We start from the raw sequence: 4,110 nt of genomic DNA, 5'->3' as shown, positions 1-4,110 counted from the left end.
TGGAATTATGGTGAAGGCATGGCAGACCTCTACTTGAGGTACATGGTTAAGTAATTCCCTTCTAAAAATATCTGAATCGTTGAGGAGTGGTGGTCGCTGTCATGCTATATGAGATATATAGAGTGCCAAGTGATGTTGCATAATTATATATGGAGGAGGCACCAGTACCATATTTCTTGGCGTACTTCATGTGTGATAAACCGGTGGAAACTTGCAAACATAATAAATGCATGCATGGCTACAGTTTGAGAGGGAAAGAAAACTGGAGAACTGGACCAACCTACTAGCCAAGTTTTGATCCTTGAGGAGTTATCTTCTCCAATTTCGCAAAGCTGCATGCATAGCAGATGTCCATCTTGCAGCAACAAAGTTTGTTTTGCTTTATGACAAAGGGACAGGGGGGGCTTCAAACCTCATATCAGCAGCATAGATCTTTCAAGAAGTCACGGTGCAATTAATGTTACGTTCAAAGCAAGATGGTGGAAGGAAGTCTGCAGCTTTCTTAAGGGGTTCTTGTTTGGAGTAAAAAGATCAATTTGTGACAAGTCCATAGCATTCGTTGCTATACTAATACTACGTACAGAAGCAAATAAACCTATCTGAGGTTTAGTTATGTTGGCTAAGTAGTGACAGTCATCATAAAAACCAATTCGTGGTTTTTCAGGTTTTACAGTGGCATTAAGGAGGCGATGTTAATCTTATTTATATGCATGCATGATTTCAGTTGTGTATGTACTATGTACAGAAGGTCAGCAGCCTTTTCTCTTAGCTGAGTCCATACTGGGGGGCTGCGAATCATCTCCGGTTAAACTGGGGGATTACACTACACACATTTTGCCAATTCCAGTGGCAAATTTTTGAAACTTTCCATTCTGCCAGTTCCTGTGGCAAATTTTTGAAACTTTCCCTGCGGTTTTAATTTTTATCTCATGTTTTCTGGGACATTCGACTTGCCTATTAGGCTTTATTAGCAGCAACAAGTGGCGGGAGACATTGGTTCTTGAAGGCACTTTACCAAGCGGTTCCATACCTTCTGGAAATCAAGTCAAGCATCTTGGCTTAATGCCAAGGATTAAGTTCAGATATCCCACTGCTCAGAAATCACAAGGAAAGCACATGGAGCTCGTTAAGGAAGTCATCCCCTACAAATTTAAAATTCTGAAATTTTCAGATTTTGCTTCCTCTGAGGCATTTTCGTGGCTCATTCGCGCTTCCTTGCAAGGGTTTATTGTCTGTTCGCCCTACACCATTTTTGACCCATGATATGGGACTACAACTCTGTAAAAGAATTGTGCCATTCGCTGCTTTGAAGCATGAGTTATGAGCTCCAGAAGTTGACACCTTGAAACAGCCTTTTTCCAGAAACTGAACTACATTGGGATTTTGTGGCTTTGTTTCTTCAATACTTATCACTGAGGTATTGGTTTATACATCAACATGTGATGTCATTGAGGATAGTGGTATCAAGAGTCATCCATATCAGCCATGGGACGATCAAGATACAAATTCAAGAAGTCAGCCAATTAAGAAGCAAAAGCTGGAAATTTCAGAAAATGGCTTTCTTGGAGCTGTTTTCTCAAGAACTGATCAGAAAAATCATCCGGGCAGGGCGTAAATCGTGCCTAAAGTTGGCAAACTGTGCAGCGAAACTCATCAGCTTTTTCCCATAACATTTTGTGGAGTTGGTTTCTTGGCTTCTTTGAAGTTTCTCATGAAGGAGTTGGTTCAATTCTGCTGCCACGACATCATACATCAATATTCCATCATAAAACAACCAGTAAGTGGTTCACAAAAGCTTATTCGATTCATCTGAAGTAGGCTTCATGAAATGTGCCTACTTTGCCTACTTTGAGAGCCTAATGAGAGGTTGCCTAATATTACCTCATGAATGGATCTGAGCCATTCAATATTTAACAGATGGTCAGTATTTCTCTTAGATTATTTTTGGTGATATTTTGGGCCATCTCGTTCTCTGCTCAAATTCTCGTCTCCCATCTCATTCTCTCTCTCTCTCTCCTCTTGCAGAGAATGAATTGCTGAGGAATAAACCAAAACTGAAAATTGAAGAACAAACCAAAGCTGAAGTGCGCAAGGCATGTACTCAGAGACGCAATACCAACTCCTATGAGTCTTATGACTCTTATCTAATCTGTACAAGAACATATAGACAAATCTATAATTAGTGACAGGGTTGGTGATTGAGCTATAAGGAACTAAGGGCTAGAGCAGTTTGAGTTGAATTCGCCACTAGGAAATTAACAGGAGGAAACCTCCTGTGGTGGCTAATCCTCCTACCAGAGCGATGAATTTGTGTCATATCCAAAATTTGGAAATTCCCATTCATGCATCCTATTTTCTTCTGCAAATTTGGGTAGTCATCAGCTAAACAATGCAAAATTTTTGCAGCCATCTCCACCTTTTCTTTCCAAATCAAGTTGGGACTGTCAAATTTGACAAGGTCCTTCAAAATGTCAAATACACATGTAGCCACGTGTGTATAACACTTCCATTGGAGAAGAGTGTGGGATGTCATTTAATAGTTGTTGGTCTGTGGCAGAAATAACATATCCATTGGAGATGCTCTTACATATCAAAGGCCCTCACAAATACACAGTGATCAAAAGGTGGATTGAGTACCAGTTTGAAACTAGCTACTGAATGACTTTCACAAATACACTGATGCTTCAAAACTATGTAATATAATCTACTGTGTACCTAATAACAAAGATGTTAACAAGGTAGAATTACGATAAAAATTATTATGAAGGATCCAACTGCCAGACTGAAACGGTGTGGTAGAAAAATTACCAAGGAATGATTGGCGTATTGCACGCTCAAAGGAACCTTCACCAACGTACTTTTCAGCTAAGCAACTAATTATGCGTCTCATAGCCTGAAACATAGTTGGAGCACCAGCACCCTGAATTGATCCTGAACCCACCTAAACAGTAAGAATAATTTGTTACATATACCGGCTTTGAGGGCAAGAGATTATTACATGAAAGTCATCAATAGGCAACTGCAGATGTAAGTAAAGTAGCAAGTGGGATTGCCCCTCCCATTGTCCCTTAAAGAACTGGGTACACTGATAATGAAAAACCCCGGTTGAAAACCCAAGTTTTAGATAATTAATATGCACTTACAAGCTGTCCATGACACCTATATACGAAAATAATAATGTGGAGTGAAAAAACAGTACGACATGGAATTTTACAACCTCAAAATAATATATTCTCCAACTCCTACTAGATAGTTTTGGAATGTCTGGTCATGATTTGAAACCTTAGTTCATCCTCTAAAAAAAACTTGCATTGTAGGTTTCAATAACTGCATGGTGAAGTCAACGTGATCACTGATGGTTGAGGGGATGATGTCCGTTTTAGACTGGCGTGTGTGTGTGTGTGTACACATACATATATACAATTAGTCCATCAAATAATTCTGGTATTTGCAATAAGGGATGATTGATTTATTAATACTAGTTTCTCATAACACGGAGAATATACAAGGCAACGGAAATTATCCCAAGAGACACTCAACAAAAACTCAAATTAAAAAGTAAAATACTAGGATCCACACCACATAAAGTAAACTTCATGCTATTAGAGAAGCTGAGAAGATGGATATACCTCTTCATTGTCAAATAAAGCAACCATGGCATGCTCACTTGATAAATCAACAGGTGATTTACACGAATCAATAAGAGCTCTTAGTGCACAGTAACTTGAGGCAAGATTATCTAGTCTTCCTGAAAAGATAAACTCATTATTCCCACCTCCAAGGCAGCTCGGTTGGGTATCACAGACATTCAACTCAATGCTCACTATGTCATCAACGTTACAATTGATCTCATCTGATAACGCCTGAAAATAACACTTGTGGGTAATGCATTGTCACTGAAAAAAAAAAAAAAAATTTAGACACCGAAAGCTACTTTACAGAACTATAGTAGTGCTCCCTCACCTTAATCTTTTTATTTTTCCTCCCTTTTTTCAACTTTTTTTGAACCATACAAATCGCAAATTACTCCATAAGCAATTAAAAATTGCATTCATAAAAATAGCCTTTTACCTTTAGCCACACAGCACAAATGAAAACTGTTCAATATGT

Source organism: Fragaria vesca, linkage group LG1 (assembly GCF_000184155.1).
Source record: "Fragaria vesca subsp. vesca linkage group LG1, FraVesHawaii_1.0, whole genome shotgun sequence".
Lineage (NCBI taxonomy): Eukaryota > Viridiplantae > Streptophyta > Magnoliopsida > Rosales > Rosaceae > Fragaria > Fragaria vesca.
Note: the sequence above shows the minus strand (reverse complement) of the source record.